The sequence below is a fragment of the Sphaerodactylus townsendi genome, linkage group LG07, assembly GCF_021028975.2.
Source record: "Sphaerodactylus townsendi isolate TG3544 linkage group LG07, MPM_Stown_v2.3, whole genome shotgun sequence".
Lineage (NCBI taxonomy): Eukaryota > Metazoa > Chordata > Lepidosauria > Squamata > Sphaerodactylidae > Sphaerodactylus > Sphaerodactylus townsendi.
The window spans coordinates 69,494,766-69,520,680 of NC_059431.1; positions in this window are offsets into that span (position 1 = coordinate 69,494,766).

Below are 25,915 nucleotides of genomic sequence, written 5' to 3' on the forward strand. Positions count from 1 at the left end.
AGATTTCTGACTGTGAACCACAAACATCTGAAGAGGAAACCAAAAACATTGGGGGGGAAAAGAAGAAAAACCTTGTATGTGAAAATATCAATGTCAATTTCAAAAAAGCTAAAATTATATTACATCATAAAAATAATCAAATTATAAATATTAAGAACTGTGCCTCTAGATCCATCAATTTAAGTTACATGTATATAGATACCTTCTCCCAGTGTTAATTTTTTTTTTTTGTAAAATTACACTTAAATGTCTGGGGATGTCACACACTTACAGGCATCCTTCCAATGACCAGGTAAAATTAAAAATAACATAATATTTTCCAAGGCTGATTCTCATATTTCCTGTTCTGGAAACAGTTAGCTTTACTTTACTGATCTGTTTCACTTTCTTGATAGTCCTTCCTACACAGTCAATGGGGCTTTCCCCACTTACCCTCTGCTGTGCACTACTCCGGGAAAGTAGCGTGGGGTCCAGTGGCGCTCCCCACTTGCAAGGGCGGCAACCATGCAGCCGCCCCGACGCTGCCGCTCTTGCACCACCTCAGCGTGCGTCATTCCTGGCGCTGAAGAAACGGCACCTTTTGATGACGGTCGTGGGGAACCCCGAGAGCGCGCCAGGAATGACGCGCGCTGAGGGGGCGCGAGATGGTGTGGCAGATCCACAGCCTTGTTAAATCAATTCACTAAACTGCATAAGCACAGCCTACATGAGTGCAAACTGCATGACACATTGGCCAGATTTAAACTTTTCAAGCAGACCTTTGAGACTTCAACTTTTGCACAAAATGTTGCAAAAATGGTGTTGACCTTTAGAAACGCTATATGTCTTGGGATCACCATATCTGGCGGACTGCCTACTTCCTTGAAAACATATCTAACCACTATGGTCATCACCTGAGGTCTTTATTTGGATGCTCCTGCTTTCTGAGATTAGGGCCTTCTCAATTATGGTATCCAAACTCTGGAACTTTTTCCTCAGGGACACTCATCTGTCCCCTTCAGTTGCTCTCTTACAGCAGATGAAGACTTCTTTGTTTCATTCCTTCTGTGATCCTTCCTTCCTACCCTATGTTTTAATAGTTTGTTATGTTTTTGTGTGTATATCTTAGCTTTGGATTAAATTGTTTTTGTGATGTGTTTTTGTTTTGCTTTAATGGTTCTTAAGATGTGTTTTATTATATACTAGCGGGCCCCAGCCACGTGTTGCTGTGGCTCAGTGTAGTGAAGTGAGAAAGAGAGGAAAGGGAAAGTGCAGCTTTCCAAGATGTTTGGCTTGTAAGGGTATCATGGCATAGAGTCCTCCCAGTGAAGCAGGTGTTTTGTCCAGGGCAGCTGATCGGAGTGGCCTGTACTGCAGGTGTAACTGGAGGAGACCCTCAGTCCTCACATGGAGGGTGAGAACCCGAGGGTCTGTGAGCAGCTGAGCTTTGTGTGTTTGGGGAGTTGCGTTCCACAAACTGCAAAGAAGAGTTGGAGGAGGGGCGGGAAGTATAGTTTTGTTTCTCCCTGCTTCTGTCGAGGACAGTCATTGTGGCGCAGGGAGCAGAGCAACCTGTGTCTGTGGGGGTGGTCTGGCTGGGCTGGTGTTGAGACTGGGCAATCCCCACAGGGGATGGCAGTGATCAGCTTCGGTGCGGCAGGAGGGGTGTTGGTGAGCGTAGCTGTGGCTCAGTGTGCCTCCCAGTGTGCCGTGGTGGCGTGCTGGCGAGGCGACGCTCCCCTGCGGCGGCAGTGGCGGGGCCAGCGGAGGGCTGGGGAGTGCGTTGGCAGGGGCAGGGGCGTTGAGGGGAGGGGAGGGGCCCATGAGCACGCTGTCTGTGCAGTTGAGTGAGGGGCGGAGGGCCTGAGGGGGCGGGAGGGGGGAAGGCCGGTTGGTCACTGCAGCGGTCACCCCCACCCCCACGGACAGCAGCACCCTGGGCCCACTCTTGGCGGCGCCTCCTGGTGTGACGTGGCTGGGTGTGCTGGGCGCAATGCGTACACACTGGCCAAGGCGGCAAAGGCACCTCACCTGTCGCCCGTTGCCGCGCAAGGCGGCCCCTGATTGGGCAATGCCGGATTTGGAGGAAAAGACGAATTACCTGGCACAGGTGTAGAATAGTAGGTATGTGAATGTCTGGAAACACAGATGGATGGGTAAGCTGGCACGTGTGAAAATTTCAGAGCCATTGGTCCAGCCGTTTGGGAGCTGACCTGTCACCCACAAATGCACGGTTAGCTTTATATATATATATATATATATATATATATATAGTATATATACTAGCGGGCCCAGCCATGCGTTGCTGTTGCAATTGTCCTTCTCATCACAGTCCGCAACCCACACACATGTCCATGCAGGTCCAATGATCCCCAACATAGCCTTTTGGGGTGATCAAATGGAATCCCTCTTTCCCTTTTCAATGCACATCGTTATATGGTGCTGTCTTGTTTTTTTAGTGTAAGGTAACCCTTCCCATTCCACAACGGAACTGTCCAGAGTGTAAATCCCGCTATCCATGAGGCTGGTTGACATGCACAGTAAGGCAGAACTGGGGCAAGGAGGCTATCCCAGTCAAGCAGCAGAGGCAGGGTGGTGAGGCGCTCAGATCGAGGCCAGCTCCCTGGGTTCATAAAGGGCCATGTGCAAAAGAAGCGGAGCAGGTTCGTCCCCACCCCGCGGATTTTCTTAGAAGAAAAAGGCAAACTCCAACTCGCTTTTAGTAAAAGAGAGCTGTGGCGAATATGGGTGAGGAAGTGGGTAAGTGGTGTTTGGATGAGAGGGAGGGCAGAGTGAGGTGTGTGAGGATGAGCTGGATGTGTGTTGTGCGGTAGCAGTGGGTGAGGCACAGAAAGTGAAAGTTACCTGCGTGTGAGGGGGGGGAACCCCACCTGACGTCTCACACTGCAAAGTATGTATGTGTTTCACTTCCACTTGTATTACCTAACAGCATTACCTATTTACTGTTTTCACTGCTCATCTCTGCCCATCTGCACGAACATTCTAAGCTTTCAGGCCACAGACAGACAGGCTACATGAACATTCTAAGGGTGACAGTTAAACAGAGGCAGCTTCATGGCCTGGTGCGCCAGGAAAAAGACATTTTACCTGGCTCAGGTATGGACTTTCGGCGGTTTGAAGGTCCGAGTACCTGCCAGCAACAGGGAGGGATGTCCTGTGAAAATTTGGGGGCGATCCGTCCAGCAGCTTCTGAGGAACACCATCAGGGACAAACACACTGTTAGATTTTTATATATATAGATATGTTGTTAATTTGTTAGCCCCCTTGGTGGCCCTGGTAAGGGCAGAAAGGTATAGTATAAATGCTGTAAATAAAAAATAAAAACTTTGATTAATGGGAGATACTTGATGGCCTATATCCTTGTTGCTGCAGGCAGAGTGTAGTCCTTTGTCAATGAATTGAGGATGAGATAAGCAGATTGGAATGTATAATCGCAGAAAAATAATTAAGATTTCATTTTCTTTTTCTGCTTGAAAACATAGAATCATTCCAAAACTGTTTTTGGCAGAGCATCTGAAAGTTGACTGCTTAATGCTAGCTTGGCACTGGTGGCAGTTGCTCTGTTTCCCTTGGGACAGGCCAGCCATCATTAGTTCATAACACATGTTAGTTTATCTTTTGTCCAGAGTGATCACTGTTCTATTAGGACTCAGCAGTCTCCTTGCCTGTATTGTTATGTTTGCTTACTTTGCATTTTCAATTATTTTTCAGTTCTAAATCTTTGCCTTTAGAGAGGAGGTTAGAAATCTCCCCCCCCCCCCCTTGATATTGGTTTGAGAATTAGTGTACGTTGCAGTTGTTGGCATGTAGCATTTGAGTTTCATTCGTTCTGGGAAGAGAAATTCTCAGGCTGTTTAATTTGCCAAATGCAATGCATCATTGGTTTTTAGAACAGAAAAAAATATTATAGTACCAGTTAGGAACATATTAGTACAACACTAATTATGAAGTGGAATGTGCCAGTACTAAATGAGGTATGTTCTGGCGAGGACCTGAAAATTATAATCAGATACTTAATAAACTTTAGACATGCAGCTGGGAAGACTTCTGGATCTTTGCCACCTTTTATTAGAGTGAGGCCCAGCAATGCTGTGCAGTAAAGGGTCTGTCAGTATTTCCATTATAATTTGTACTATTCAGTTTTAAAGAAACGTGCCACTTTCCTTTCTTTTATGCCACATCATGCCAAACAACATTCAGATATGACAGTCCAATGAAGAGAACAAATGTTTCTTGTGGTGTTTCTGATATTGTGCTCCACAGCAGTGGATGAGAAAATGCCAGAAATACTCTTAGAGCAGAATTATGTCCTTATAAGTCTTTTGACAATTATAGTCTGAGCACAAAGGATAGAAGAATCTAGAAAGTAAGAACATAAAAGTAGCAACACTGGATCAAACCAATGGTCCAAGGGGCCCAAATCTGTGCCCTCAAGGCCTTTCTGAGTGGTCCTCCAACCTGCTTGTTTGCTGCTACCACCCTCAAGGCATTTTCCCTCATACCCACACTGTTCTTCCTGCCTCAAGAGACACCACCTACTGCTGTCCTTCCTGTCCCTTTCTAGCAAACAATCACAATAGCAACATTGTTTTTTCTAACATTATGGAGGTCTTATCCTCCATACAAACATTTTGGCTATTCCAAGTGTCTTGCTGGCTACTCTGGTACCTGTACCACTTACTGCCCCTCTCCATGTATTACCATGTTGAAGGCTATATGTATGGAAGGAAGATTGAGAAACTGTGTGAATGGGTACAGGGAGATTTGCAACAAAAAAAAGTGGTGAGGGGGAAGGACTGTAAATGAACTACTACATACAAAGTATTTTGCATGCTGAATATTTCTGGAGGCTCCACCCATCAAATCAAATGGCTTCCAAGGTTACTAGAAAGGTTGCTGCTGCTGGCAAAATCATTCTTCTTTCCTCAACAAGACCTGGTTGCTCTGATTTCATGCTTTGCAGCCTTCTTCATCTCCTCCCCCACCCACTCCAGTCTTCTCATGCATTCATGATTGCAGGAGTCAGTGAGCGGTCCCTTCGGTTGAGAAGAAAGGAGTATTCTTAGCTTGGAAGCTTATGGGATTCTCTTTCCCACATCTCTCTCCAGCCAAGTTCCCCTCCTCCTCCACCCAGCTGCCATTTTGCTTCTCATGAGTGAAGCTTAGCTGACACACAGTGATGTGTAAGTGCACCCTAAATATAATTTGAAACCAAACTTAATAGCATATTTTCTGCTCCAGGTGGAAAGATGTCCTTTCACTTGCTCTTTCTCTCTACCTACTCTTTTTTGAAGGGCCTCCAATTTTTAAGTATTAGCATGTCAGTTTAAACCTCAAGGCAGTGTATTTATTGAGAAACAAACCAGCGTGGTGTGGTGGTTAAGAGCAGGTACATTCTAATCTGGAGAACCGGGTTTGATTCCCCACTCTGCCACTTGAGCTGTGGAGGCTTGTCTGGGGAACCAGATTAGCTGGTGCACTCCAACACATGCCAGCTGGGTGACTTTGGGCTAGTCACAGTTCTTCTGAGCTCTCTCAGTCCCACCTATCTCACAGGGTGTTTGTTGTGAGGGGGGAAGGGAAAGGAGTTTGTAAGCCCCTTTGAATCTTCTTATAGGAGAGAAAGGGGGGATATCAATCCAACTCTTCTACTTCTTCATCTTCTCATAGTATCCAGTGTACTTAGGATTGCAACTCTGCCACCTGGTAGGTCAGATTCATTATCCAGTTTTTAAAAATTCTTCCTACCATGTGCATATGATCCAATACTCCTGTGAAATTGTGGATATGGGGCAGGTGTCTCTTTGATGTGGTTGAAATGAAAATCCTCAGCTAATAGCAGTTAGAGTGGGGTAGATTTGATGGGAAAGGGAAGAGTTAGGCTCCTAAAACTATACTTTTCATATTTTTTATCTTTTCAAAAATAATATTGAAACTCTGCAACTGCTGCTCTGCTAAAAATGCTGTAAGATGATGTCTGCAAAAAAAGTTCTGTATCGAAGAAATTTAAAATTGCAGATGTGCACCTTGTCTTTAATGACAAATGAACTACTGAATACTTCTTTCTTAAAACAAGTATAAAGCAGTTTGCCTATGTCTTGAAACTCTTGCAGTATTAAAGGAGTAAAATGTTAGAAGGTACTTTGAATCCTATCACAAGATACAAAAAATATTTTAATTATTATGTGAATGTATGTAAAGGACAAGAGATTTTGATGGTAAAAACAGACGAATGCCTTCGAAAGTGCAATTTGCCTAAGATTGCAAATGAATAGTTTATTATGAAAGGTACATAACAATTAGAGGGGTGGTGGGGGCTATAAAAAACTACATCTGGAAAAGTCCCTGGTCTGGAAGGAGTTTCAGTTGTGCATTGTAAGTGTTCTGAAGTTGAGATCCTACAACCTTGAGATCCTACAACCACATCTTTGCATAGCAAGTTCCACTCAAACAGTTAATGATTGGTTCCCCACCCTGGAACATGGACAATATACCACACTAAACTTTCCCTTCTCACTGAGACACAGTGAGAAACAGGCTTTTCTCTGTGATATACCTCTGAAGATGCCAGCCACAGATGCAGGCGAAACGTTAGGAACAAAATCCATCAGACCACAGCCACACAGCCCAGAAAACCCTCCAGAACCAGTAAAATGCATTCCATTTTACAATGAGGAAAGGTGTCAGATTTATGGAAAGGAGCAAACATAAAATTACCTAAAGTAGGTCAAGATACAACTTTGCCAAAGAATTATATAGCAGTATCATTACTGAATAATGATTATAAGCTATTTATTACAATTTTAGCTGATAGACTGAAAACTGTATTACAAAAAGTTGTCCAAGAAGATCAGTGTGGGGGATCATGGAGACCCGATCAGGTTTAAGCTGGTGCAGCTCCCTAACACTTTGCTGAGGGATACTTTGCTGATATCATTGGCTGGTAGGGTGAGTTTTGATTTGCTCCCTTGCCTCCTCAGTTGCTTAAGCAATCTTTGGAGCACTGCCCTTTTAAGAAAGTCATAGGCTCATTCCACACATGCAGAATCATACACTTTCAAACTGCTTTCAGTGCTCTTTGAAGCTGTGCAGAATAGCAAAATCCACTTGCAAACAGTTGTGAAAGTGGTTTGAAAATGCATCATTTTGCGTGTGTGGAAGGGGCCATAGAGACAGGCTGCAGTCACCTAATTATGGGATCAGCTCATGAGAATCATTACCATTGATTACAATGAGTTTGCCTGGAGGACTCATTGGTGGATTCTGCACAGGCCAAATATAACTAATGTAGGATACAATACAAATCATTTTTTGGGGGGCGGGATTTTGCACAAGTCCCATTCCCAAAACAAGTCTGGCCTGCTTTAGTTCTCTCAATCTGGGATTTTCAAAAGTCACTAAACTGAACTCTTTTGCAAAATTCCAGGTTTGAGCTTCTCCCACATGAACAACCAGGCAAGAGATGCTTTATTTCCCTTCCACCCATTCACTGCAAGTTCTGTGCCATCCACCATCAGGGAGAATCCCCCCATCTGCCATTCTGTGCAGGTTGCCCAGCAGGTTGTGGCCAGATTCTCTGAGGGCTACACAGGATACAAAGTCCCCCAAGCTTGTTTTCTCCCTATGGCAGCGAGTATGACCAATGTACAGCAACATGTTCATTATTGCATGGCCATTGCAGGTCCCTCTTTTAAAAAATTTTCATGTTGTACATGTGCAGCTTTGCAGGTGCAGCTGATTGGATTGTGGGACAATCAGCAGGGCTGTGGTGGTTCATTTCTGTATGTCTGCGCAGCTATGAGTGTGTTACAGGATTTTTTTTTGCAGGACTTTTTTTTAAAAAAGAGAAGTCTCCCCATGCAAACACGCAAAAGTAACTTGGATTGTTTCCATGGGCTCCGATTGCTGCCTACACAGCACACATGTGAACAGGAAAATGGAAAACAGTTCTTTCATAATGACTGCAACCTGTTATATATTTGCTGTGTGGAATCCTCCATTCATATAGCCAGTTTATCAAATAATCAGGCATCATTACAAATTATCTGGATAATTCAGTGGGAGAGAGGGGTAGACGATAGAGCTGAGATTGTGCTATAATTTTTAGTGTGCTGGAAAGATGTTCAGAAACTTGGATTTAAGATTTCAACTGGCTTGATTTGGAGCTGCCTGAATCTTAAACCATCTGTAGAATTCTACTTTAAAGCGGAGGAGGAAAATATTATCTTTCTCTGTATCTTGTATCCAGAAAGTTCTCTTTTTGATCTTTTAGCGTCAGAACCCTATGATTTATTCATTCACACATATGAACCTGTTTAAAAACTTAGACATAAATGTGAACACTTTTCCAGGAAGCTATAGGTTTCAGGTTCAGGGTTATACTCTTAAATTGCATCAATGCCAGCTCAAAAATTAGATGCAAAGACAACACTTATGCAGCTGCAGATTATTCACTTGGTCAAGTTTAGATTAATACTCTTAAATCAACTGGTTGCCAACCCAAAAAGTCATTTTAGCGTAACTGCTCAATTATTGGAGACAGAGCCCTAACATCTTGCCAAATTGCTGTTATATTAATGATCCTGGTCTAAACTGCCATTTAAGCTTGGCAGGAGCTTCTCACTTGGTCTAGTGCTTGCTAGTGAAGAATGGATTAAATTGTTTTTGAATTAGAGGCAAATAAAAGTTCATGTGGTTTTATATTTAACAACAGTCCTTCCAAATCAAATGTTTTCCATATCTGTAATTCAAAAGTCACACAGTTATTAAAGCCTTGCCCTCAAAACTCCTGGAAAAGCATTACATGGAAGAATTAATTGTTTTTTTTAAAAAATCTGACAATTAAAATGTTATTGAAGGTTTAATGACAACTGACCAGTTCCATGTGGCACAGTTGGGTGCTGAAATTTTTTTTGTCGAATAACTATTGTAGTCTTTTTTCCAGTTAATCCCATTTTAATTTCATGAAATGGTCCAGGCTATTCATGAACGAAGAACTAAGGTAGAAGTAATAGAACCTGAAAGAATATAGTGTGTTGGTGCCTGGTTTCTACTCCAATTATGTGACTTAAAACTCTTCCACACACTGGCTTTTTACACTGCAAGTTGGACATAGTAGCATTTGGCTTAGGGCAGGGCAAGTCCCCTCTGACCCATGGTTGCCACATTTATTATAAAGTTTCCTTTTTTATTAGTAATCCAGCCAGAAACAAAAGATAAAGGATTCACAAGGAGTGAAGTAGTGGGGAAATCTTCACCAAGTCAGTTTTGCCTCTATTCGTCCATACATTTCATGTTCTAGTGAGGCACAAACTCCTTTTTCATATTTATACCCCACACATTCATGAGCAGGCTTCCAACAGCAAAACCATCCAAATAAACCAAGTTAAAACCAACAATAAAACAGCAAGCCATTAGGACAAATAATAATGAAACCAAAGTCCTTGCTTCTCTATTTATTGCTCTTGTCGTCATGTTGTTTTGTTTGGTAGCCATTCACTCTATTCTATCCCAGAGGCTCATTCACTTCTGATTGTAAAAGTATAGTTTGACTGATGCTTGGAATGTATGTCTTTGCGCTGAGGTTTAAACCTTTTCACTCACTTCGGGAGTTTATAGCTTAGTCATTTCAAGTAGTTCAAACAGTTCAGCCATTAAATGGTTAAGATGTTCTCGTTTCTTTCACAGGAACTGACGCAAAGTCACCTCTGGAACTCAGCCCTGTGCCTGAAGCTTCCGCATCTCCTCTAGCTGTGAACAGCTTTTCTCATTGTATTGTCAAAGTCTTTCATGGCCAGTTGCTGTGAGTTTTCTGGGCTGCGTGGCTGTGGTCTGGTAGATCTTGTTCCTAACGTTTCACCTGCATCTGTGGCTGGCATCTTCAGAGGTACAAGTTCTACCAGACCATGGTCAGTTTTGCCTCTATTCGTCCATACATTTCATGTTCTAGTATACTTTTACAATCATACTTTTACAAACTATACTTTTACAATCAGTCAAACTATACTTTTACAATCAGCTCAGAAAACCCACAACAACCAGCTTTTCTCATCTTTCTTAAAGGTAAATAAACCGTAGTGTTTAAACCGTTCGTTAGTTATCTTTAAAGTTTATTTTCAGCTAGAATTGGTTTCGGTGGCTGGTTGTTTGCTTCTTTTCTGTGTTTTCTGTGTTTTCTGAAGCAACGACCACCACCTTAGTCCACTGATTATGCTGATTATGCTGTTCCTTTCTGTATTTATGGTTGTCTGTTTCTTATTGATTGAGAGATACAACATGGTGCGCTGTTAAAACACTGAGAGCTATTTCTTCTTTTCTTTACTTTTTAGAAACCCCAGGTGGGGTTCCTGTATCATTGTAATTGTAATTGGCTGGGTTTTCAGACATATGGTAACGCAGTGGCACCTACCTTTTCTCCACCGCTGCACAGGGTTGCTGCCACCCAGCTTTTTCTCGTCATACCGAGTTTCTGGGGGTCAGCTACTCTGGAAGATGGCTGCAGTATTCTCCCCCTGAATATACAGGGTGATGGAGTTTGAAACAATTTTCCAATCCAGGATGCAGGTGGATGGGAATCAATCTCTTCTCCTCGCTCAGAGAGGAGATGTTGCCCGATTCCACACAACTGGAAGTCCTCCTAAGGTCACTCCTTCATGTGAAGGAGTGGGGAGATGAATCCAGTTCTCCAGATTAGAGTCTGCTGCTCTTCACCACTATTTTTTTGGTTGGTAGGTTGGAGTCCAGGTGAGCTAACACATAGCCCTTGAGGTTGCACCATTGGATGAAGGAATAACCCTAAGTGCTGGGGAAACATCTGGGCTCTCGGCAAGGAAGAGCTGTGTTGGAGACAGTCCTGATTCCCTCATTGAGTGAGGTTCAGATAGGGGATTCTAGAGAAATCCAGATTAGATTAATCTGGATTGAGGAACTGTCATAGAATGCTAATATGGCCATAGTTTTTCTAGGGCTCTGAGTGCTAATGTGAAATAATTATTTTGTAGCTAAGAGTCCTGATTAATTGCTGAGAGGCATTGATTAATGATCCAAAGGCTAGGTACCTAGTGGGGCTTGGTTTTTCTTTAGAATGACTGTTGTTGTCAGGAAGTTTGATGAGATTAAGGTGCAGACCAGATGCACATCAGAAGAATGCTACCTGTGTGAAATTAAAAGAATTTCTGGAAGTTCATCATCTGTTTCCCATCCTATTGTTTTGAATGGAAAGTTTTGCTTCCAAGGGCATTATTTATAGCCTGGCAATATTTTATTCTCTCTTTGAAGTTAAACATCTGGAAGAGTAAATATGTGAGAGGCATTGCCAATTTCATGAAAAAAATGAAGCTTGGGTTACTTGAGTTTTTGATACTAACATTTGTGCACGCAACACAACACTATTATCACCCGTCGCTATTGCTATGAACAGTCATTATGCTCATCCATACACCTTTGATTTTTGCACATAGGTGTAGGAGAGTTTCAATTTTTCAGGTGTGTGTGTGTAAGCTAGAAAAGGAAATTTCAGTCCCAGCTATAGTTTATGGTAGCAGATAAATCATCCTTTAGGAATGGTAGGGGTTATGATAATCATCATCATCATTGAATCCATCATGCTAAGTAGCATATTGAGCAACAAATGCTCTCCAGCATTTCCTGTCTTGGGCAAGTGTTTCAGCCTCTTCCCATGCAGTATTCAGTGCTTTCAGGTCTTGCTGGAATGTTATCCAGATGTTTCGGGGCATCCTCGTTGTTGTTTGGCATCAGGAGGTATCCACCTCATTGCTGTCTTAGGGATCTGGCTGTTCTCCATGCGAAGGATGTGGCCAGCCAAGTCGAAGTCTTCTGTGTGCAATGATGGTATGGAGTTTGCACATGCCACTCCTTTGGAGCACTTCTTCGTTAGTGTTGTGGTCATAATATTGGATCTTCAGGATTTGGAGCATCCACTTCTGTTAGAAGATGCTGAACCTGTTGTTGATACTTGTTGATGTCTCAAACAAAATAATCTTCACCAATTTCTCAGGGACAGCCATGCCATAACTGCACAACAGTGTGCAAGCCCAGAAGCACTCACTATGATTTCACAGGTGATATTAGAGATAAGTGCAGTTCTAAATTCACATGCATTTCTGAGAAAGTAGATGAAATCTATCTATATATATATAAAGCTAACAGTGTTTTTGTTAGTGGTAGTATAACTCAGTAACTGCTGGGCCAATTCCTCTGAAAATTCCCAGCCACTATAGTCAGCCAGGTGAGGTTGTTTTTAGATGTTCACATACCTGAAATTTCACACCTGGCCCAGGTAAAACGCCTTTTTCCTGGCGCTCCATGGTGAAGGACATGCAGCTGCCTGTGTGTAATTGTCACCCTTAGAATGTTCATGCAGCTTTGAATGTTCACTCAGATGGCCAGATATAAGCAGTGAAAACAGTACATAGGCAGTAACTTGAGTGGAAGTGAAATACATACACACACATACACACGAGGGAGAGGGAAGGGAGGGGTGGCATGCAAAGGAAGAGAGGGACGGAGGGGGAGGCATGCAAAAGAAGAGAAGTGAGAGAGGGGAGAGAGTGAGGGGTGGCATGCAAGGGAGGGGAGGCAGGGGGCCCAGCATCTTGATATGACCCACCCACCCTAGCGGAGGAAAAGGGAAGGGAAGGAGGGGGAGGGGTCGCATACATGGGAAGAGAAGTGAGGGAGGGAAGAGAGTGAGGGGCGACATGCAAGGGACGGGAGGGAGGGGCCAGGCATGCTAGATTCCCTGAATACTGCGGTTACAGTTAAGAAAACCAGGCATGCATTACTCAGGAGTAAGCTCGGTACAGGAACCATGACATACTCTGAATGGCTGCGTTGCGCTCCTCAGAGGGTTTCCTCAGAAGCGACACCCATTGCCACCAACCAAACTTACTCCCAGGTAAAGGATCATGGCCAGCCAGCCTAGATGTGTGGGAGTGGGTGCCTTTCCATTCCCTCCCCCCCAAGGAATGCAGGCACACACATCACTGACATTGCACAGTATCAGGCTGCATGTTTGCATGAGCACGTACTGCTGGCCTCTGCAATTGATTTGCTGCTACTGTTCCTTTTCCATTTCACCACAATAAGCCACAGCAACGTGTGGCCGGGCCCCGCTAGTGTCCCACTAAATTTGAAATGTCAATTTCTAATATTACTGATAATGCATGTAAGGCCACACACAAACAGCTTCGTGTCTGAGAAAAAGTAGAAAGCATTGGACAAAAAGCATTCCATCCTTATTAATTCTGGTAGCATTGCTGATCATCTCTTAGGGTTGCCAACCTCTAGATCGGATCTGAAGATCTCCATACTACAGAGATCAGTTTCTTGGAGGAAATGGCAGCTTTGGAGGATATGACATTGTAACCTACAGAGATCCCAAACCTTGCCCTCCCTAGCTTCCACCCCCAAAATCTTCAGGAATTTCTCAACCTGGAGCTGGCAACTTTCTCTTCTTTAGTTGTCTAAAAGGAAAAGATTGACCCCAATAGACATAGGTACAAAAGACTCTCTCTTTGTGTAATGGAACACCATTAAGTTCTCGTCAGAAGCATGGAGGAGAAAAAAGTATACATGAGCATTTCAATGGATTTTCAGATTTCTGTACCCAGATGGACAGAGTGTCCTCTCTATTTCACAATGCCAGAGCAGAGATGGTACAGCTGATAGGTAATCACTCTATCAAAATTAACCTGATATGGGGTTAGCTGCTAAAATGTTCTAGCATCAATCTGGAAGAAACTAGAGCCAACATCTAAAAATAAATGGTTTCACAAAATCTGACATGTTGTTTTACTGGTGAGATTAACGTATTACCTGAGAGAGTATTCCCAAAAGTTTGATAAGGTTAGTAAACACTGAATATCGGGGATCGGGGACACCAGGTGGCATCAGAGGGTGAGATCTCTAAGCGTCGCCCCATTATATGTGGGGTACCGCAAGGAGCGATACTCTCCCCGATGCTTTTTAATATCTACATGCACCCCCTGGCGAGTCTGGTTCAGAGTTTTGGGCTACGGTGTCATCAGTATGCTGAGTCACACCCAGCTCTTGTTCACAATGGAGGGCAGCCCAACCTCGGCCCCTGATGCTCTCCAGCGTTGTCTTGATGCTGTGGCTGGTTGGTTGAGTGCAAGTCGGCTGAAGTTGAATCCCACTAAGACGGAGGTCCTGTGGCTGGGCCGTGGGGAGTGTCCGGTGGCCTTTGGTCTGCCTACTCTTCTTGGCGAGACATTAAAATTAACTTCTTCCGCCAAGAGCCTGGGGGTGACTCCGGATCCATCCTTATCATTGGTGGACCAGGTCACCCAGACACCCCAGGAAGCTTTTTACCATCTGCGGCAGGCATGGCAATTGGCCCCGTATCTCTCCCGTTCCGATCTGGCCACAGTGATCCATGCCACGGTCACCTCTAGGTTAGACTACTGTAACTCGCTCTATGCGGGCTTACCTTTAGCCATGATCTGGAAATTGAAACTCGTACAGAATGCAGCAGCCAGGCTCCTCTCTGGGGCAACAGCTAGGGACCGGATTACGCCGGTCCTATACCAACTGCACTGGCTGCCAATCAAGTACCGGGTCATGTTTAAAGTTTTGGTATTGACCTTCAAAGCCATTCGCGGCCTTGGCCCTGCTTATCTGAGGGACCGTCTCTCCCTATATTGCCCTTCTAGGCCCCTCCGCTCATTGGAGGCGGATCTACTGGTGATTTCTGGCCCCAAGGCGATCCGGCTGGCCTCTACAAGGGCCAGGGCCTTTACGGCTCTGGCCCCTACCTGGTGGAACAGGCTTCCAGGTGAGATCAGGGCCCTGCGGGACTTACAAAGTTTCCGCAGGGCCTGTAAAACGGACCTGTTCCGCCGGGCATTTGGCCAGCTGGGATGATGTCAACTCCGCCATAAGAATATCTGGCCTCCCGTGGGTATATAAAAAGGGGAGGGCCATCTGTAGTCTTGCTATTTTATGTATTATTTTATGTAAATTATATATTATGATGTTTTAAATTGTTTTATTATTGATGGACACCGCCCTGAGCCTTTGGGGAGGGCGGTATATAAATATAATAAATATAAATAAATAAAAAAAATATTGTTCATTATATTTTGAACTGAGAAAATAAATGACAAACTTACCCATTTGCTTTCTATGAACAACTTTGTAGACTAAATTGATATGAATTCTTTTTCTTTCTCTGTAAATGCATGTCTGTTCTGTTGAATGTAGAATCAGAAATGAATTCATAACAATTAATTAAGGTTTTGGCTTTAATGTTTATATCCTTCTGTACCCATGGGGTACAAATGGGGCAAGCTTTTAAATAAATATAATGCAAACCAGCACAGAAACCTGGGGAATATGCCCAAATTACACTGTTAAATTAGCAAGAAAGTGTGGAGCTAATTTTTAAAATAGAAACCTTGGTATAGAAATGCTCTTTGTCCTGTAAAAACTGGCTCTATGGAAGGATTCTTCAAGCATCATAATTCACTTGGTGCACCTATTTGTTATATACTTTTATTACTTTCCCTTGGAGATATTGCTGTTTCTAATTAAGGTTGTAACTCCTATCCTTGACTGTTAATAACTATTTTGCCTTAAGACACATCTACTTTGCTAACTGAAAAAGGCAGGCTAATGGTGTCTGCACTGGGGTATATTGTTCAGATTGAGTTTTGAAGCAAATTCAGTGACGATAATCTCTGGAATGCTGACTCCTCCTGAGCAACTGGGTATTTTGGAATTTGCCAAAGCAGCAAGCCTAAGCCTGTCTTCAGGACGCTTTGAAATTTAGACCCTAAGGTCAGCAAAATAATTGGTTCCCTGGGTCAAAAAATTCAGAGAAGAAAGTTTGCATTTTTTCTTCAGTATCTGACTCCCAGTGCACTAAACTGTTTGAAATACGACATTACTATTATATCATGCATTTTCTTTAGAGTTCTCTAACAACAGATCAACATATTCTGCTCATTAAACAGCAAATACCAGTTATAGTAACGTGCTATTTTGATTTTTGTCATGCCTGCATCCTGATATGAACACCTAAAATCCAGGGATGTTTTGTATTATCAAGAATCAAAGAGCCATTACTCCCTCTATTACATGTGTGCTTTGAATACAAATTCAACTATTACGAACAAGGTATATGCAAGAGAAAATCCTAGAGTGAACTCAACCCTTACCACGAAAGCCAGTATGGTACAGTGTCAGTCTAGCATTTGGGAGACATTGGTTCAAATCCCCACTTTGCCATGGAGGGTTGCTGGATGACCTTGGCCAGTTATACAAACATCCTAATTTACTTCATAGTGTTGTTGTGAGGATAAAATGAGAAAAGGACATTGAGGTAAGGTGCGTTGGATTCCTATTGGGGAAAAAGGTGAGGTATAAATGAAACAAATAAGTTACACAAATACAGCCTAAAGACTGCACCTCTAGGTGTCGTTGCACAAGCAGAAGGTACTCCTGTTTACACAATGGCAGGAGATAGTTCTTCAGATTTCCTACTTTTGTTGTGCTGCAGCCTGTGTCATTCCCATTACAAATAACTTATCAGATGGTAAGAGAGGCATGAGAGGGAAACATTTGTCCCACCATAAGAACTCCACTCAGAGTGTTTTGGAGCCTACTCAAAACTTTGTGGACTTAAAGCTATCTTTTGTTTTAACCTCAATTATTCCTTTCGCCTTTCTCTATAAAATATTGCTATAATCATATGTGACATATTGGTGTTGTGTATTCCTGCAAAAGAATGGTAACTCAGACAAAATGCCTTTGCAATCAGGCACAATTTCACAGTGTGAGAAATATGGGGGAAACCACAACTGTCTATTACTCTTTTCTTTCCCCGTCGATCCTTACTGCTACTAGCACTCTGTCCCCTGGCTAGTGAAAGTTGACAAAAGGCCCTTTGGCCAAGCCTGAGGTGCTTCCTTTGGAGTTTCCTTTGGAGTTATCAATGATAAGAGGAACAGAGTCACCAGCCCACTTCCTTCCCAGTCTGTTTGGGAATGGATAATCCTGTCATTTTGACCAGGGATGCAAAAGCTGCCTCTTTCCGTCAGACAGACTCCTAGCTATGAGACTAGTGACACTGAGCAGGGACGTAGGAATGGATAATGTTGTTGTACCAGTATTCAGTTCACTGGTATGTTTGACTTTTCAGTTGCAAAGCTAGGAAGAAGTCAGTCTCGTTAGATGATTCAACACAGCATATATATAACACTAATACCACACATTCGCATGTATCCCTAACAAATACGTCCAGTTGGGTCCCTGTTTATGAGATTAAAACTCTAATAGAACAGCTCAAGTTGAGAAAGGCCCCTGGTCCAGACGCTTTTTTTACCTGAGTTATATAAATGCCCCCTGTTACCCAAGGTGGAGACACAGTCTCTCAATATAGTGGAGAGATTAGCTTAGAGCAGACTGCTTTTAAAATGTTGCAAGAGGCTTGGGTAGGAGATCTTTAATACCTGTGTATATGGGGAGAAACTCTCAGAAGAAAATCCACAGAGAGGAATGATATAAATTTGACAATCTTTATTGTAGGGAGAAGGGGTTACACAAGTATTTGATTCAATTCAGCAAATATGCATACACAGAGTTCCTAAGATATAGATAGGTTGGAATATAGATAGATAAGATATAGATAGGCTTTTATGGTAAAACTTCACCTTTGGGAGTGGCAGGACTACCTCTAGGGTCGGCCTTTGGGAGGGTTCTGGTTGGATGTTGTTTGAGAAACAATTGAGTTCTTTGAGGTGGTCACAAGACGTTAGTTACAAGAAGGAGATTTTTGGGTTAAGACAATCAGGAAGAGAATGACATCAGCAATTGTCTTGTGGCTGAAATGGGTATTGTATTTGGCTAGGATACTGTATCTTTTTGGGAACACTTTCTTCTGTGTAGCTGTGAAGCTGTGAAAATATGCTGAAATGGCAGGCAGGCTGTGAGCATGAGAACCGGAAAACCATACTTTAGGTGAATATGGCAATTGCCAGAGAAGGTCTCTCTGCAGTCCCAACATCACCTTTCTAGAATAGCACGTGGGCAAGGAGGGCTGAGAAGCACCGTACTATGCTAGTGTGATATGGTAACACCCCTCCTAGCTTCCCTATTCACAACAGTGAATAATTTAATTAATATTCCTACTTCTTGGACCAATGCCATTTTTGTTTCCATCTATAAAAAGGGGAACCCTACTATTCCATCCAATTATAGACCTATTAGTCTGTTGTCGATATCTGGGAAGCTCTACAGTAAATATCTTTTGTATAAACTAGTTTCCTGGGTCAAAGAAAACAAGATTATCGGTCCAAAACAAATTGGGTTTACAAAAGGGAACTCTACCCTAGACCATGCTAGCCTTCTAAATATAATGATATCTAAATATGTCAAAAGTGGCAAATCCAACTTATATGTTGACTTCCTGGATCTCAGGGGGGCATTTGATTCTGTGAATAGGGAACTCCTTTGGGAGAAACTTTTGAAGATAGGTATAGATGGCAGACTTCTTGCCCTTGTCAAAGCCTTGTATACTAATACCACTTGCCAAGTGAGATGTGCCCCATCAGGTAAACTAACACCAAAAAATCCATCTACCAAAGGTATTAACAAGGCTGTGTTTTGGCCCCTCTCTTATTCAATATTTTCATTAATGATCTTTCTCTGGATTTGAGAACTGTTAAATCCCATTGTCCTAGTTGTGGCAATGAGTCTCTCCCACTCTTTTTATTTGCGGATGATGCAGTGCTACTGTCCAGAATAAGGGTTGGCCTCAATTGCCTCTTGGCTAAGTGTAGTGAGTACTGCACCCAAAATTCGCTATCCATTAATCCCTCTAAATCCAAAGTGATTGTGTTTTCCAATTACTTTAAGCCCACTAGATGGATAGTCAATGATGAACCTATTGAACAGGTTAAATTTTGCAAATATCTGGGGATTGTCTTCCATCACAGAACATACTGGTCCAAACATAGAGAACTTGCTGTGAAAGCTTGTAGTTCCACAGTGGCTGGAGTTGAGAAATTCTTCTTTACAAGAGGCAATATATTTATACCTGCCGCTCTGAAAGTTTTCAACATGAAAGCTATTCCCCAGCTTTTATATGGTATCCCTTTGTGGATCAATGCCTGGAATTCCAAAGTTGAAAGAATACAATCATCTTTTTTGTATAAAATATTTGGAACTCCTCACTGCATACCTTATGCTGTACTCTGCTTAGAAGCAGGACAACACATACTACCCTGTTTCTCCGAAAATAAATCCCCTGAGAATAAGACGTAGTAGAGGTTTTGCTGAAGTGCTAAATATAAAACATCCCCCAAAAGTAAGATGTAGCAAAGTTTTTGTTTGGAAGCATGCCCGTCGAACAGAACACCAGAGCATGCAGCTGTGGAGCGGAAAAATAAGACATCCCCTGAAAATAAGACATAGCGCATCTTTGGGAGCAAAAATTAATATAAGACACTGTCTTATTTTCGGAGAAACACGGTAGTTACTAGGGCATGGCTAGTTACTCTTAAATTCTGGGCTCGCCTGTGTTTCAGTCCTGATACCAATAGCCTCACCTACCATATTCTTTCCCAGCTTCAGGCCTCTAGGTGATGGTCTCTAGTTGAAACAAAGGTACTTTCCCTGGGATTCTCTTGGGATTCCCTCCAAATGTTATCTGCTTCTGAAATCTATTTTCAACTGAAAAGATGGCTTCTAGATCAAGAATTCCAAACCTTGCAGGACAAAGCTCAAAGCAATTGTTCCCCCTCCACTACAACATCAACTTTAAAGCTAATCAGATGGCAGGTTATTTGATCCTACTTTCTGATCCTAACCAGAGGTGGACAATTACCAGGGCACATTGTAACTCTTTCCCTTCTTCAGAATTATGAGGGAGGTTCATTAAGACTGCACAACAAGACCTAAAATTCTGAGGTACAGTCTATGGAACATATTCTGCTTTATTGTAAATATGAGAAGCTTAGAACCAATCTTTTCTCTTAGTTTCCTGCAAAGTTCAATGAATACTCAGTACCTGGGAAGGTCATATTCTTATTAAATAATTCTTTCCCTTTGATTGTAACTTCTGTAGCCAAATTTCTTCCTGACACATTGGAATAATTTACTCTATTGGTCTTTCTGGCATAGGAAATAACTTGATATGATTTGGTTTGCTAATGTCTGGTCTTTTCCCTTTTCTTTTTAATGCCTAATAAAGGCTTGTTGAGATATGTATAACGGGTTGCAACTGTTATAAAGGAACCCATTTTCCTTTTTCCCATTCACATGTGTGCCCTTCATGTGTTCAGGCAGAGATTGGAGCCCATGGAAACAATCTGGGTTGCTTTTGCTCCTTCACACAGAGACACTTCTCTCTTTTTAAAAATTTCCTGCAACACATGCGCAGCTGTGCAGACATACAGAAATGAACCCTCCCAGCCATGTCGATTGTCCTACAATCCGACCAGCTGCATCTGCGTAAGTGCACATGTGCAACACACAAAAGAAAAAAAGAAAAAGGACATCCCTGCAATGACTGGACAATAATGAACGTGTGGTTGTAGATCTGTATGGTGGTCATACTCGCTGCCATGGGGAGAAAATGTGTCTGGGGGACTTTGTACCCTGTCAGGCAGGAAGAGAATCTGCCCCCAACATGCCGAGTGACCTGCACAGATTGGCAGCCAGATGGATTCTCCCTGGCAGGGTACTATGCAGAACCTAAGGTGAATGAGTAGAAGGGAGGGAGATAAAATGTCTCCTGCCTGCTGTGTTTGCACAGGAGCCTCCAACCCAGAATTGTGCAAAAGGATGAAAATCCCGGATTGAAGGGAATAAAACAGGCCAAAATCGTTTTGGGAACTGGACTTGTACGAAGTTACACCCACCCCCCCACCCCCCACACACAAAGTGTATACAATATCCTACACCCATTATATTTGGCCTGTGCAGAATCCACCATCATGAAGCTGAGGAACCAGCCCTCTTTTATATTAGGTCTGCCCCAGTGGCATAGCGCAAAGGGGGCAGGGGGTGCACGACGCACCAGGTGCGCACCTCTGCGGTGGTGTTTCGGGGGTGTTCCAGGGGTGTGGCCGGGGGCGCTCTGGGGTGTTCTGGGGCGGGGTGGGGCGGACGGGGGCTTGGAGGAGCGCAGGGCGCATGCGCACATCAGGCGCAGTTCTCCTTCATTCCGTCCCTGGTCTGCCCTGACCAGTACTAAATGGAAGAGTTAACTTTATCTTCAAAAAAGAGAAGCACACAAAAGGAAAGGGGGGAATCTGTCCACTGCCAGTTAAAAGACATCCTTAAGTTGAGAGTTAACTTGATAAATTTCCTGATTAGTCTTCTATATCAGTGGCATCAAGTCTACATCTCTGATGGTACTGCAATCTCATCCTTAGTGATATTTCTAGACGACAAATTAACTGCTGGGTTCTGTTCTTGTGCTACTGATTACACTGCATTGCACAATTGATTGCATTGCACAACGGCAACTGATTTAACTTACCTTTCCGTTGCTTCCTTCTATCATCTAATTCACAACCAAAAATTCTGCTATCTAACTCAAAACCATCAAAAGTGCCCATAAAACCATTTAACATATCCTTAAATTGAGTCAACATGATAGATCTCCTGGAGAGCCAGCGTGGTGTAGTGCTTAAGAGCAGGTGGATTCTAATCTGGAGAACCGGATTTGATTCCCCAGTCCTCCACCTGAGTGGCAGACCTTTAGCTGGTGAACCAGATGTGTTTCCGCATGCATATATTCCTGCTGGGTAACCTTGGGCTAGTCACAGTTCTTCAGAACTCTCTCAGTCCCACCTACCTCACAGGGTATCTGTTGTGGGGAGAGGACGGAAAAGGAGATTGTAAGCCAACTTGAGTCTCCTGCAGGAGAGAAAGATGGGATATAATTCCAAACTCTTCTTCTTTTTCTCTTTATCAGTAGCATCAAGTTCACAGAACATTTATTCAAAATGGAAATCCACTTGATCTTGAATTCCTAAATTCCAGCAAACAATGTCCAGCAGCTTCTTAATATGAGAGATGAAGTCATATCTGACACATTAACTGTACAACATCTCTATCCCTGAAGAAGACATTGTAATTTTATTTCATTCTTAGACAAGGTGTCACCTGTTTTGGATGGGGCTGCACACCCCTTGAAGGAATAGATCATTAGTGTGAGTGTACCCTTAGACCCCCAGCCTACATTTGGATAAGATGGCAACTGGGCCAGGAGTGCCTTTTACCAGTTTTGCCTGATTAGCCAGCTGTTGCCTTTTCTGGACACAAAAGATCGGCATACTGTGGTGCATGCTTTGGTTACATCTAGATTAGATTACGACAGGCATTATATCCCTCTGGTGTTGTTTATATATAAACAGAAGAGAAGTAACACCTTCCCAGATGTGCTGATAATTAGAGTTCATTTCTTGATAGTGCACATTTTAAAATGAATATTTTAGAATGAAGTTGAAAGAGAAGTTTTCACATAGGTTATCACACTAATTTAAAATACCTAGTTCATGAAAAACTTTCCTTTTGTGAACAATCTCATTAAATGTATTGTCGAAGGCTTTCACGGCCGGAATCACTTGGGTGCTGTGTGGTTTCCGGGCTGTATGGCCGTGTTCTAGCAGCATTCTCTCCTGACGTTTCGCCTGCGTCTGTGGCTGGCATCTTCAGAGGATCCTCTGAAGATGCCAGCCACAGACGCAGGCGAAACGTCAGGAGAGAATGCTGCTAGAACACGGCCATACAGCCCGGAAACCACACAGCACCCAAATCTCATTAAAATTAGCATGCACTGTTTATGTACTGATGAGTCCAGGGCTGTGTTTTAAGAACAATAATTTGGTTTCACAGTCCAACTCTAAGTGTCCAAGTTATATCAATGTTGCTAAAACAGTGACAGAGATATAAGGGAAATCCATGTGTTTATCATTGAGATGGAAACCAGTTCCATATGTTCCACACATACACTTCATTTTGTGTCTGGCTTACTGGACAGGCACCATGACTTTAGGATGTCAAGGAAACAGGGAAAGGAAAAAAGAAATAATCTGGTTTTGCTTAAAAACGATTTCAAAGAGTACATTTCGATGACCCGTTAAACAGCTGTCGAAGTTCATTCCAAGTGGCTAGTTGCAGAGCTCATGTGTGCAAAGATGTCTGCCAATATTTTCATCCAATCTTTTCATAAATCTGTAGCCAGAGTGCATGGATCGCACCTTACACTTCTTTCAGAAACTTCCTTTTAAAATGTATATTAAAAACAGCTGCCTGTCTTAGGGTGAGGAAAAAAAGTCATGCCCATTCATGAACTCTTCAACTACCACAGACCAGGAATCCCAAGTTTCAAAAGATAACACTGCAACTATGTTGGGAGCTTGGGGATATTTTCCTTCCAATAACTGCTCATTCCATTGTGCTTCAAAAATGTACAAATGGACAGAAAGTGAAACTTTTTTTCTTTTACAAATTAATTCTCCTATTACAAATACTGTACTTCATGGGTCCCAGTCAGTGGTGGGATTCAAATAATTTAACCACTGGTTCCAGTGGTAGGATTCAAATAATTTAACAACTGGTTGTTTAGAAGAATCATTTTAACAACCAGTTCTGCCGAAGTGGTGCGAACCTGCTGAATCCCACCACTGGTCCTGGTCCAATCCCCGGATGATTTTCCTGTGAGGAATCGGCCAGCTCTGGAATGAGTTCCCGGAAGAGTCGCTACTTATTCTCCTCCATTTTTGCCCCAAACATTATGAGCTTTCAGAGTATCATAGATGGAGAGGCATTGTACCTCTTGAGACATGCTTGAGAATCTATTTGTTGTTACAGTTCATACAGTAATAATGGAAGTGCAGATCCAAAATATCCTGACTTTTATTTGGGGGGGTGGGGAAGAGATTCCTATTGCTTGATTTAGCCGAAGAGTACTATTTTTCATTAAAGCTGTGAGCCCTTGGAAAAACCTGCCATGCTCATTTTAAAAATGAAAACAAATCAATCTCTGAAGGGAGGATAGAATTACTATTACTTGAAAACACATCCATTGGTATGTCAAGGCAGCAGTGGGCATATTTTAAAATGACAAGTCAGACTTTAAGAAAACAAGAATGTTCTCCTTCACTCCCCCAGCCTGGCTCTCTCCATCCTAAAGAGAAGAATCCTGTTGGCTCCCCAATTAGCAAGCTGAAGTATTTATAATGGCAGCAAGGACCTTCTCCTCCCTCTCATACTCATTAGCTCACACCAGCCTCTTCTTAGCAGAAGGATTTTCTAAAGAATCTTGTTAAGAGCATTAATAATAGTAATTAGAGGGTCGAGAAACCATCCTGAAACGTGACCCAAATCTTCACCCAGTATGTAAATGAGTGATTTCTTTCTTTCTCTGCTTTTGGAGGCTGGAAAAACAGTTCTGTTTCTCTTGAACAGCAGCAAAAGGGCCCTGTCCATATACACCAGCCTTTCAACAATAAATTTGAAGGGTGCCAAAAAAAAAGGGGGGGGGGAAATCTCTCATTAAAATGTTATAGAACTGTTCACATAGTTCTCAGTTCTTGTTAAAGCAGTCTATCAGGAGTAGACCAGAGAGGAGGAAGACAAAAATGACCAGTCACAAGCTCAGTTGTGCAGCTCCTTTGAATGTGGCCCTGAGGAACACAACAATTTCAGATATGCAGGCCCCCAATTTGGAGTGGGGCCACATGGGGAGGGAAAAGGAGAGTTAATTCTTCTGCCTCAGTACAGTTTTCCAGTTGAACCCCTAAGACTCAAACACAACAACACTCCTATTAACCTTGGAAGGAAACAAGATGGATATTATCCCTGTGGGGTTTTTTTTAACTCAGTAAAGACAGATATACTGCAGGAACATTTGATTTTCTCTTGCTTAAAGGAAAGTTAATCAAGAAAGCTAAAAATTGTTGGAGACACAAAAAATTAATGTATGGCTTTTGTTCATTCAGATGTCACTTTGAACCAGGGTTAAGCAAAAAGGTACACAAATCTGGTTTGTTCTGTGTTCAGGTATGCACCTCCCTGCTCCCTCCCTCTTTTTTCCAAGCAAAGATTTGCTATTAGATGCTAACTGCAGTTACCCACAAGGTATGAATACAGTCGTGCAACTTAAGTAGTGGTATCCTAAGCAGAGTTATAGTCTTTTATAGTCTCTAAAAACAAAAGATTAGAAGGGCACAACTCTGTTAAGGATAGCTTCTATTAGTCCCTTCACACTAGATGAAGCTTCCAACTTGGAATCTTCTGGAATTGGACCGAAGTTTCTCATATGTGAAAACCCATCTATTTTACATGGTTGAAACTGCTGCTAGCTCATAGCCATGTGCACCCACAATAAAACTTTTGTAACCACACAAAGCAGATCGCATACTGGATTCACAAAATTTCCTTTACAAAAACTATTGCTATGTAGGAAATTCATGCTGTAAGAAGAGTTCTAATAGGTTAATCCTATGCATAGATGAAATTTAGACGATCTACTCTCAAATAAGTGCATATAGGATGACAGTCTAACAGTCAAATCCAAGGGGGGGGGAGACGGATCTACTTTGGAATCATCACAGGGTTGTGCCAACGTGGGTTCCCACCTTGCTGGCATAAGGAGCAAATACATCGGTGGGGTGGGTGAATGTGTGGGCAGTGGGGTGCTGCCTGGCTCCACAGCACCAAAACCCAAATGTCTGGCTGCAACAGTGTGGGTTGGGGGCAATATCTCACACCAGTAGGGTTGGAGGCGGTCTGGTGTTGTTTCTGGAGGTGGAACTGATTGTAGTTGGCTTATAAAGGGATTTCAGCCCAAGAAAACACACACACACACACACACACACACACACACACACACACACACACACACACACACACACACAC